Below are 12,969 nucleotides of genomic sequence, written 5' to 3'. Positions count from 1 at the left end.
ACTCTGATGTGCCGTGGAAAAAAATGAAAACGCATTTTTTTTTTACACAAAGTTGTCAAGATATTTCTAACACATAGCATGTATATAGCAAAAATTACACTCCAAAACACATTCTGCTACTCCTCCCGAGTATGGCGAAACCACATGTGTAGGACTTTTACACAGCCTGGTCACATAGAGAGGTCAAGCATTGAAGTAGTATGTTCAGACGTTCTAGGAGCATAAATTACACATCTCATTTCATTCCTACCTATCACACTTTTGAAGGTCCTGGAGCACCAGGACAAAGGAATTACCCACAGAGTGACCCCATTTTGGAAAGCAAACACCCCAACATATATTCTATGAGGCATGGGCTGCAAATAGGTACTCGGGTACTCTGATGGGCTGCAGATAGGTACTCTGGTACTCTGATGGCCTGGTGACAGGTACTTGAGTACTCTGATGGCCTGGTGACAGGTACTCGAGTACTCTGATGGCCTGGTGACAGGTACTCGAGTACTCTGATGGCCTGGGGACAGGTACTCGAGTACTCTGATGGCCTGGGGACAGGTACTCGGGTACTCTGATGGCCTGGTGACAGGTACTCGGGTACTCTGATGGCCTGGTGACAGGTACTCGTGTACACTGATGGCCTGGTGACAGGTACTCGGGTACTCTGATGGGCTGGTGACAGGTTCTCTGGTGGCCTGGTGACTGGTATTTGGGTACTCTGAAGGGCGGTGATAGGTACTCAGGTAATCATATGGACTAGAACAGGCACTCAGGTACTCAGATGGGCTGTCACAGGTACTCGGGTATTCAGATGGGCTGTGACAGGTACTCGGGTACTTTGATGGGCTGTGACAGGTACCTGGGTACTCTGATGGACCGTGACAGGTACTCGGGTACTCTGATGTGCCGTGACAGGTACTCGGGTACTCTGATGTGCCGTGGAAAAAAATGAAAACGCATTTTTTTTTTACACAAAGTTGTCAAGATATTTTTAACACATAGCATGTATATAGCAAAAATTACACTCCAAAACACATTCTGCTACTCCTCCCGAGTATGGCGAAACCACATGTGTAGGACTTTTACACAGCCTGGTCACATAGAGAGGTCAAGCATTGAAGTAGTATGTTCAGGCGTTCTAGGAGCATAAATTACACATCTCATTTCATTCCTACCTATCACACTTTTGAAGGTCCTGGAGCACCAGGACAAAGGAATTACCCACAGAATGACCCCATTTTGGAAAGCAAACACCCCAACATATATTCTATGAGGCATGGGCTGCAAATAGGTACTCGGGTACTCTGATGGGCTGCAGATAGGTACTCTGGTACTCTGATGGCCTGGTGACAGGTACTTGAGTACTCTGATGGCCTGGTGACAGGTACTCGAGTACTCTGATGGCCTGGTGACAGGTACTCGAGTACTCTGATGGCCTGGGGACAGGTACTCGGGTACTCTGATGGCCTGGTGACAGGTACTCGGGTACTCTGATGGCCTGGTGACAGGTACTCGGGTACTCTGATGGGCTGGTGACAGGTTCTCTGATGGCCTGGTGACTGGTATTTGGGTACTCTGAAGGGCGGTGATAGGTACTCAGGTAATCATATGGACTGGAACAGGCACTCAGGTACTCAGATGGGCTGTCACAGGTACTCAGTTATTCAGATGGGCTGTGACAGGTACTCGGGTACTTTGATGGGCTGTGACAGGTACTCGGGTACTCTGATGGACCGTGACAGGTACTCGGGTACTCTGATGTGCCGTGACAGGTACTCGGGTACTCTGATGTGCCGTGACAGGTACTCGGGTACTCTGATGTGCCGTGACAGGTACTCGAGTACTCTGATGTGCTGTGACAGGTACTCGAGTACTCTGATGGACTGTGACAGGTACTCGAGTACTCTGATGGACTGTGACAGGTACTCGGGTACTCTGATGGACTATGACAGGTACTCTGATGGACTGTGAGTGACAGGTACTATGAGGGGTGGTGACAGGTCCTCTTTATTGGGTGGGGGGGCAATCAGTGTGATTGGTGTACACTGTAAGCAGTAACGAGATGTTACCGCAATCTCCTCCTCACACACGATCGGTGTGTGAGGAGGAGAACCCGGTAACATCTCGTTACCGCGGTTTGTTTAGATTTTAGTGATCGGCTGTGAAAGGATCACAGCCAGTCACGTGGGTAAACAGCCGGCCAATGGCTGTTTACCAGCGTCGGTCACGATCAGTGTTCACGGGGAACACGCCGCCAATGACGTGCACGCACAGCGCGCTCACGATCGCGCGCATGCGCCGTGCACAGTGGGTGTGACCATCTGTGTTCACCAATGTAAGGAACATTCTTCCGACTGATCACCATTGTAAGGAACATTCTTCTCACTGATCACCAATGTAAGGGACATTCTTCCCATTGATCACCAATGTAAGGAGCATTCTTCTCACTGATCACCAATGTAAGGGACATTATTCCTACTGATCACCAATGTAAGGAACATTCTTCCCACTGATCACCAATGTAAGGAACATTATTTTCACTGATCACCAATGTAACAGACATTCTTTCTCCTGATCACCAATGTAAGGGACATTCTTCCCACTGATCACCAATGTATGGAGTATTCTTCCCACTGATCATCAATGTAAGGAACATTCTGATCACCAATGTAAGGAACATTCTTCTCACTGATCACCAATGTAGGGAACATTCTTCTCACTGATCACCAATGTAGGGAACATTCTTCTCACTGATCACCAATGTAGGGAACATTCTTCTCACTGATCACCAATGTAGGGAACATTCTTCTCACTGATCACCAATGTAGGGAACATTCTTCTCACTGATCAGCAATGTAAGGAACATTCTTCTCACTGATCACCAATGTAAGGAACATTCTTCCCACTGACCACCAATGTAAGGCGCATTCTTCCCAATGATCACCAATGTAAGAAACATTCTTGCCACTGATCACCAGTGTAAGGAACATTCTTCTCTCTTATCACCAACGTAAGGAACATTCTTCCCACTGATCACCAATGTAAGGGACATTCTTCCCACTGATCACCATTGTGTATATATGTCATAACAGTCTGACTATAAACATGGCAGGTGATGTGGGCAATCAGTCTGGATGGATGCAGATGAGTTTTGCATACAGATGGGTTGTGTCTGTCAGTCTACATGAGGTAAGGTGGATAGCCAATGGTTCAGGTGGAAGGTCAATGGTTCAAGTGGATAGCCAGTAGTTCTGGTGTAAGGTCAATAGTTCAGGTAGGGGGTCAATGGTTCAGGTAGGGGGTCAATGGTTCAGGTAGGGGGTCAATGGTTCAGGTAGAGGGTCAATAGTTCAGGTAGAGGGACAATGGCTCAGGTACAGGGTCAATGGTTCAGGGGGAAGGTCAACGGTTCAATGGTTTCAGTAGAGGATCAGTGGTTCAGGTAGGAGGTGAATGGTTAAGGTGGATAGCCAGTATTCTTGTGGAAGGTCAATGATTAAAGGTAGATGGTCAATGGTTCAGGTAGGGGGTCAATGGTTCAGGTAGGGGGGTCAATGGTTCAGGTAGGGGGTCAATGGTTCAGGTAGATGGCCAAGGGTTCAGGTAGAAGGTCAATGGTTCAGGTAGAAGGTCAATGGTTCAGGTGGATGGCTAGTGGTTCAGGTAAAGGGTCAATAGTTTAGGTAGAGGGTCAATGGTTCAGGTAGAAGGTCAATGGTTTAGGTGGATGGTCAATGGTTTAGGTGAATGGTCAGTGGTTCAGGTAGAGGGCCAATGGTTCAGGTAGAGGCTCAATGGTTCAAGTGGAAGGTCAATGGTTCAAGTAGAGAGTCAATGGTTTCGGTAGGGGTTTCAGTGGTTCAGGTAGGAGGTCAATAGCTCAGGTGGTTCAAGTGTAATAATGTAAATTAAGTAAAATTACAGCATTCTACATAGTAGTACATGGACATAGTTAGCTACTTCAGAGTCTACTCCCTGGTATAGTATAACTTCATAAGATAAGCTGCTGCAACCCTGTAGATTGATGAAATACCTCAAGCAAACAGGTGCATGATCCACACCTGCACAACTGCAATAGTAAAATCCAAATAGATGATCCACAGCCCCATATAATGCTCCTTAAAATCTTCCTTTTATGACTATTCCACAGAAAACCCGGCCTTAACACAAAGAAGTCAATGCGTTTCAGGCACTTAATGCGCCTTAGTCACACTTTTTTGGCAAGTGCGATTAGTACGTACGAATCCGAAATACAAATTTTCATGCATAGGAATTCCGTACGAATTACTAAATTTCCTTTACGAATTTAGGATCCAAGTAGTAGTAGTAGTCAATAAAAAAAGATCCAAGTAGTCAATAAAAAAAGATTTTAAAGAGCATGATACGGTACTCCTGGTACGTAAGGCACACGTCTTGTTCTGATGTGAACTGCATTCACTTTGAAGGCACTGATGGCTGTGCTCCAACCCTCCCCTCCAGACAGACCAACAACCAGTTAAGACATTGGCTTCCCCAACATGGTGGCTGTAGCTCCAAACTGTAGACATTTGCAGACAACTGTATTAATTTATGCCTCTCTGAAGTGCCTCATGTGGATGGTGAATACATGGAATTGCTTCTACAAACATGACCTCCTCTTACCTGGTGGAGTGACAGGCAGCTGGTTCTCCATCATGATGTCTCTGTGTCCCTCCATATGCTCCCACTCTTCCATGGAGAAATAGACTGTGACATCCTGACACCTGATAGGAACCTAACAACACACAATGATACAGTCATCCTCCAGACATAACGCTTCTGATCCCGAATGATGTTCCAGAATTCCCGGCACCGCTCTCCTCTCCTGTCAGAAGATCTGTGATCTTGTTGATGACCTCCAGACTCTTGTTGTTTCTCTCTAGTATCAAGGAATTGAGGTGTGGGATCCATGGAGGTTCTCTGGCTCCTGCTCCAATCTTCTGAGACATGGGAATGGCTGCTGAATGTCACATGATCACTAGATGTCTTCTTCACCATTGTATATTCCTGTGTAATAAGAGCTCCAGATAGGTTACTATAATAACTAGCACTGGACTTAATTTAAATGAGAGATGAGAACATTTTGGTAAAATTTCACATATTTTTTAAACACATTGGAGTCAATGGGAGAAGACAAAATGAAGATGGACCTGGTGCTTTAAAGCTCAAGTTGAACCTACGCATATATTGTTTCTCCTCCAATGATAATGACATTTTTAAATAAAACCATTCTACTACATTGCGTACCACATTGCAGATCCAGTGATGTCATCACAAGCGCTCTGAGATATTAGATCTCATACATACTGATCAGAATTTATATCTAAGAGACCCTTTTTCCGGGTGGTATACAAATGATGTCTGTGTGAAATTCCCAGAATCCTCCTCACCTCTCCCGTCATCAGGTAGATGAACTCAATAGTAAGTCTCAATATCCTCTCCACCATCTTCTTCCTTTCTTCCTCCATCCTCCGAGGACAGATCTGTGGAATATTCCAGGGGGATGTTTGTCCTAGAAAAGTAAATCAGTTGTAAGAAGAAGCCTTATATCCTTTAGGTATAAAGTCTACAGCCGGGGTCCCAAACCTTATTGAGCCCGGGGGGCCCAGGAAAATTCTTCCAGATCCTTCCATGACCCAACAGAAAGAAAACATTTATCCTCATATAATAAATGTACGGGAAAGTAAGATATGGATGTAAAGATGGGTGGATCCACTCAGTTACTGTAATTTAAAGAAACACAATGATTAAATGTCTATAGAATAAATCATTGGTGTCAGTGTGATAGGGGCCCCTAGGAGTGAATAGCCCCAGAGTCAGCCCTCCCTTTATACCAGGGTCCCCACAGTCCCCTCTCCTTATATCAGGTTCCCCACAGTCCCCTCCCCTTATATCGGGGTCCCCATAGTCCCCCCTTATATCAGGGTCCCCATAGTCCCCCTCCCTTATATCAGGGTCCCCACAGTCCCCTCCCCTTATTTCAGGGTCCCCATAGTCCCCCTTATATCAGGGTCCCCACAGTCCCCTTCTATCAGGGTCCCCATAGTCCCCTTCCCTTATATCAGGGTCCCCACAGTCCCCTTCTATCAGGATCTCCATAGTCCCCCTCCCATTATATCAGGGTCCCCATAATCTCCCCTTATATCAGGGTCACCACAGTCCCCTCCCCTTATATCAGGGTCCCCATAGTCCCCTTCTATCAGGGTCCCCATATTCCCCCTCCCTTATATTAGGGTCCCCATAGTCCCCTTCTATCAGAATCCCCATAGCCCCCTCCCCTTATATCAGGGTCCCCATATTCCCCTTCTATCAGGGTCCCCATAGCCACCTCCCCTTATATCAGGGTACCCATAGTCCTCCCCTTATATCAGGGTCCCCTCCCCTTATATCAGGGTCCCCATAGCCCCCCCTTATATCAGGGTCCCCACATTCCCCTTCTATCAGGGTCCCCTAAGGGAAGAGACTGTGGGGACCCTGATATAATGGGAGGGGGACTATGGAGATCCTGATAGAATGGGGACTGTGGGGACCCCGATATCCCCCCAGTATCCCCATAGTTCCCTCTCCCCTTATAACAGGGTCCCCTTCTATAAGTATCCCCATAGTCCCCCTCTCCATATATCAGGGTCCCCACAGTCCCCCCTTATATCAGGGTCTCCACAGTCTTCCTCTCCTTATATCAGGGTCCCCACAGTCCCCCCCTTATAACAGGGTCTCCACAGTCCCCCTCCCCTTATATCAGGGTCCTCTTCTATCAGGATCCCCATTGTCCCCCTCCCCTTATTTCAGGGTCCCTACAGTCCCTCTCCCCTTATATCAGGGTTCCCACAGTCCTCCCCTAATATCAGGGTCCCCACAGTCCCTCTTCCCTTATACCAGGGTCCCCACAGTCCCCACTTATATCAGGATCCTTTACAGACCCCCTCCCCGGGGTGAATTTAAGAATTTCCGAACACCGAGTTCACACTATGTGCATATATGATCATGCATTGGTACATTATCCATGATGACTGTATATTTCATTTCTAATTGTAATATATTTCTCTAATTAAAGATACAGATACTCCTGAAGAAGCAATAATCCTAAATCGCGAAACAATTTTAAAAAATCTTCAAGGACCTATGAACACCCTATTAGCGTATGTAATACCCTAGTGAAGGTTTTTCTGACGTGTTCATTAATACAAGCAAAGGAAGTACATCCATTTTATGGATTGATCAATAGGTCCCTTTTTGTATTTTCTAATTCATTTGTTTTATTCAATGTGCATTGTATATGTAGTTAATATGCGAGAACTATTATAAATGTTATTATAATATTTTATATGTGCCGTTAAAGTCCATTTTTCTCTATCCTTCAATTTACCCCTCCCCCTTATATCAGGGGCCCCACAGCCCCCCCCCCCTTTTTATATCAGGGTCTCGATAGTGCCCCTCCCCTTATATCAGTGTCCCCACAGTCCCCCCTTATATCAGGGTCTCCACAGTCCCCCTCTCCTTATATCAGGGTCCCCACAGTCCCCCTCCCCTTATATCAGGGTCCCCCCTCTTATATCATGGTCCCCACAGTCCCCCCTTATATCAGGGTCTCCACAGTCACCCTCTCCTTATATCAGGGTCCCCACAGTCCCCCTCCCCTTATATCAGGGTCCCCCCTCTTATATCAGGGTCCCCACAGTCCCCCCTTATATCAGGGTCCCCACAGTCCCCCCTTACATCAGGATCCCCACAGCCCCCTTATATCAGGGTCCCTACAGTCCCCTCCTTATATCTGAATCCCCACAGCCCCTCCTTATATCAGGGTCCCCACAGTCCTCCCTTATATCAGGTTCTCCACAGTCCCCCTTATATCAGGGTCCCCACAGTCCCCCTCACCTTATATCAGGGTCCCCGCAGCCCCCCTTATATCAGGGTCCCCACAGTCCTCCTCCCCTTATATAAGGGTCCACACAGTCCCCCCTTTTATCAGAGTCCCCACAGTCCTCCCTTATATCAGGGTCCCCATAGTCTCCACCTTATATCAGGTTCTTATAGTCCCCCTTTTATCAGGTACTCCACAGCCCCCCCTTATATCAGGGTCCCCACAGTCCCCCCTTATATCAAAGTTCCCACAGCCTCCCTCCTCCTATACCAGGGTCCTCGAAGTCCCCCCTATATCATGGTCCCCACATTCCCGTCCTATTATCAGGGTCCCCATAGTCCCCCTCCTCTTATATCAGGGTCCCCACAGTCCCCCTCCTCTTATATCAGTGTTCTCACAGTCCCCCCTCTTATATCAGGGTTCCCACAGTCCCCCCTGGTATCAGGGCCCCCATAGTGCCTCTCCTCTTATATCAGAGTCCCCATAGTCACCCTCCTCTTATATCAGGGTCCCCACAGCCCCCCCCTTATATCAGGGTCCCCACAGTCCTTCTCCTCTTATATCAGGGTCCCCACAGTCCCCCCTTATATCAGGGTCCCCACAATCCCCCTCTCTTATATCAGGGTTCCCACAGTGCCCCCCTCTTATATGAGGGTCCCCACAGCCCCCTTTATATCAAGGTCCCTACAGTCCCCTCCCTAATATCAGGGTTTGGGTATACATAACTAACCAATAACAATGGCAGTACTGGTGGGGGGGATCCTGGTGTTGCAGAATGAACACCCTGGACATCCCCCAGATTCTTTACAAACTGTCCCCTGTCAGTGTGGTGGGCTGTCACTATGATTGGAGAGGAATGGGCGGGCCCGACCTGTAGGAAGTACACGCCTCTCCTTCCAGAAGTAAACACATCCCCGTGTTACCATAGTAACAACAATCAGCACACTCCTGAAACAGCAGTGGCCATTTTCTTGTAGCCATCAGTGTTTATAAAGAGGTGGCCATTTTCTCTTCCATGAATTGTGTGATGATAATCCATGGTGTGATAATTGTCTCTCCTCCTCCTATACCTCATTAGTACATACAGCCATGTGTCAGTGAGATTGTCATAATTTGTACATCAATATTCTCCTCCTTGGTGTGAGCAATAAAATTAAAAAAAATCTTTAAAAAAAGTGTAAAGAAAAAAAATAAAATAAAATAAATGAAATAAAAAAAATGTTTCTCCCCTTGCCGACTATATACAGTATATATACGGAGGCTCCCCTGTAAAGGATCTGTACATGATTCTGTGCTTCCGGGTTTGGGGAATGCACATGCGCTGCTGCCGGCAACCTGCTGCGGCTGTGATTGGATACAGCGGGAGCCAATCAGCAGGTCCTATGGACCCGACAATTGTCCCCGTGACCAACAATCGAGAGAGACATAATGTTGGTCTTCCGATGTAAACAAGGCCGATCGCTGTTCTGTGACAAGGGAAGGTTGTAATCCTGTGTCTCTGCTAAGCAGGAACACAGATCTCTGTCTTCCCACAGTAGAAGCCCCATGGGACACACATGGGACACACAGCAGGGCATACAGCGGGGCATGGGCCACACATCGGGACACTGAGCACACCGCAGGGCACACAGCGGGACATGGGGCACACAGCGGGACACTGCGCACACCACAGGGCACACATCGGGACATGGGGCACACAGCAGGGCACCCAGCAGGGCATGGGGCATACAGAGGGACACTGGGTACACAGCGGGGCATGGGGCACACAGCAGGGAATGAGGCATACAGGAGGGCACACAGCAGGGCACATCATGGGGCACATATCAGGACATGGGGCACACAGCAGGGAACAGGGCACACAGGGGCACTGGGCACACATCAAGACATGGGGCACACAGTAGGGCACATCATGGGGCACACAACAGGGCACACAGCGGGCATGGGGCACACGACAGGGGGCACACCATGGGGCATACATCAGGACACAGGGCACACAGCAAGACACGGGACACACAGCAGGGCATACAGCCAGGACCGTTTTTAAGGCAGGGCAAAAGGGGCAGCTACCCTGGGTCCTGCCATTGTTGTGGGGCCCAAAGTAGCTGCCTCATACTTGCCAACTGTCCCAGTTTAAATTCCCTTATCCCTTCAAGTTTTAGTCCTGTGCTGTGTCCCGATATCTCAGTGTAAACTTCTGCTGCCACTTCTGCCATGTACAGATGACTCACCTGCAGAACTTGTGTTTACATGTAAACAACCTGCATTGATATGTAAATAGTTGTGGACCATGGCATTGATATGTAAATAGAGGTGGTATTCATATGTATATCATGTCCCCCTGAGGTCACATCCACCATCACTTCTGCTGAATGCTGCCCACTGGAGAGGTAAAGGAGCATACTTGAAAGTCCTGCCTACAACTGGGGTCATTAAGCCTAACATCAGCCTGTTCTGCAAAAGTAAGCAAATTGGAGGTGGAACCCTGCTTCAAAATAACATGGTGCCACAGCACCCTGAATTTTGGTGCATGTGAATACGCAGGCAGGCAGTAAGAAGATAATGTGCTGTAACCTTTAGAAACCAATCAGTGAGCAGTAATGCTGTGCACTAACCTCTTGCAACCAGTTGCTGAGCAGTAATAATGTGCAGTAACCTCTAACAACCAATTAGTGAGTAGTAAAGATGTTCAGTAACCTCTAGCAATCAATCAGTGAGCAGTATTGATGTACAGTAATCTCTAGAAACCAATCAACAAGCAGAAGTCATGTGCTGTAACCTCTGGAAAATAACAATGAGCCATAATGTGTGCTGTAACCTCTAGCAGTTAGTCAGTGAGTGGTAATGATACACTGTAACCTCTGGCAACCAATCGCAATTGCTGCCTGATCTGATTCAGTAAACTGATTTTTAGTCTAGCTGCTATTTATTGTATGTCTCAAAGCATGTGGAGAGGGAAATTGCGTGGAAGAGGGGGCCCAAGAAAATGTGTGTTTGCCCAGGGTCCAAACAGTATTAAAGGCGGCCCTGCATACAGAAGGGCACATCATGGGGCAGACAGCAAGGCAAGAGGCACACAGAGAGGCATGGGGCACACATCAGGACATGGGGCACACAGCAGGGCAGGGAAGCTGCTGTCATTACCTCTCCTGCTCCCCCTGGCCCCTCCTCTCTTCTAGACTGTCTGAATTGATGACAGATCTGGTTCCCGCAAAGCAGCGGTAATTTTACCTCTCGTGCCACGCTCCTCCCTGCCACTCATCCCCTCCCCTGGGGTGGACAGGAGGCAAGGAGGGGCCGGGGAGGAGGGGCGTGCGCAGCATGGGGCACCAGCATGGGGTGTGTCTCCAGATCTCCCGGCTCTGTCCCACCCCCTCCCCTGGCCACAGACAGAAGATGGAGCAGCTTGAGCGGCCCCCGCGGTCGTTTGCCATTCGGCCGCTCGGGTTGTTCTGTCTGTGGCTGAGTGACAGTCCCAGCCGGGAGATCACCCGGTGCTCGCGGGTGTCCGGGAGCCTGCAGTCAAATGCGGGAGACTTGAGAAGTCTGCAATTCACACTAGTGGAAACCGAACCTTAGTGTCCGATTTGTCCGCCGCAATATCGGAGTCCCACTATAAGTCACTGACTGCCGCCATTACTAGTAAAATAAATAAGTAAAAATTACAGTACTCCATGCCATAGGTTATAGACGGGATAACTTTGCCCAAACCAATCAATATTCGTCTATTGGGAGGACATTTCATTTTTTTTTCCATTTTTTTATTGGATTTGTTTAAGGGCTGGTTCACACCACATGCAGTCCAGTGCGTTTTGTTTTCTCTGCATCAGAAACGCATGGATAGTAGGTCATATGGTTTCCAATGGTATGTATGAAAGAAATAATTGCTGAATGTCTGAGAATCATCAGCACCAAATCCCTTGATTGAAAATGACAAAGAAGCAGGAAATTGCATTTTAAATCGGTGTTCCAGCCGCAAACATTTTTTTTTAAAGTCAGCAGCTACAAGCACTGTACTAACACTGCAAATCTTCCGAAGGTCAAGCGGTTAAAGCACCTCTTACCCCTGAACACACCCACCAATGAAAAGTGCAGTGTAGGGCGATCATGTAAACATCATCTGCACCCCACATGTGAGGGAAAAATGTGTGTTGCACTTGCAGCTAGACATGTGAAATTCGTTTCGTTACCATACATTTTTTTCAGCAAAATTAATAATCGTTAATTCGGAAACATCCAAATTAATGAAAAAACGTTTCAAGAATTTTTTCCAAAAACGAATTTTCGAAAAGAAGAAAAATTCGAAAGAATGAAAATCCAAAATTCGAAAATCCGAAAGAAAGAAGATCTGAAAATTAGAAAGATGAAAATTCGATAATTAGAAAGAATAAAAATTTGAAAATAAGAATAAAAACCCGAAAATAAGAATGAAAATCCGAAAATTCAAAAGAACAAAAATCCAAAAATTCGAAAGAAGGAAAATTCGAAAATCCGAAAGAACAAAAAATATTTGGATAATTTCTATTATAATTAAATGAGGATATTAACCATTATTATTCTTGTATTATTATTATTATTATTTATTAATAATAATAATAATAATAATAATAATAATAATAGTTATAAATGATTAAACTATAGGTCTTGAATTTCCTTTCAAATTTATCTGTTAGTGACCGTAAGAAATGATTAACCATTATTATAGTTGTCTTTAATTATTATTATTATTATTATTATTATTATTAATAATAATAATAATAATAATAAATAATAATAATAACAACTATAATAAGAGTTAAACTAATAAATTATAGGTATTGCAATTTCTTTCAAATTTGTCTGTTAGTGAACATAACGATATTAACCATTATTATAGTTTTTTAGAATTATTATTATTTGTATTATTATTATTATTATTATTATTATTATTAATATAATTAATTATTAATAATAAATAATAAAAACTATAATAATAGTTATAAACGAATAAATATAGGTATTGTAATTTCTTTAAAATTCAGCTGTTAGTGAATGTAACAAATTATTAACCATTATTATAGTTTTTTTAATTATTATTATTAGTTAATAATAAATTATAA

Source organism: Lithobates pipiens, unplaced genomic scaffold (assembly GCF_037356315.1).
Source record: "Lithobates pipiens isolate NorthernLeopardFrog02 unplaced genomic scaffold, aLitPip1_a1.2 Scaffold_8, whole genome shotgun sequence".
Lineage (NCBI taxonomy): Eukaryota > Metazoa > Chordata > Amphibia > Anura > Ranidae > Lithobates > Lithobates pipiens.
Note: the sequence above shows the minus strand (reverse complement) of the source record.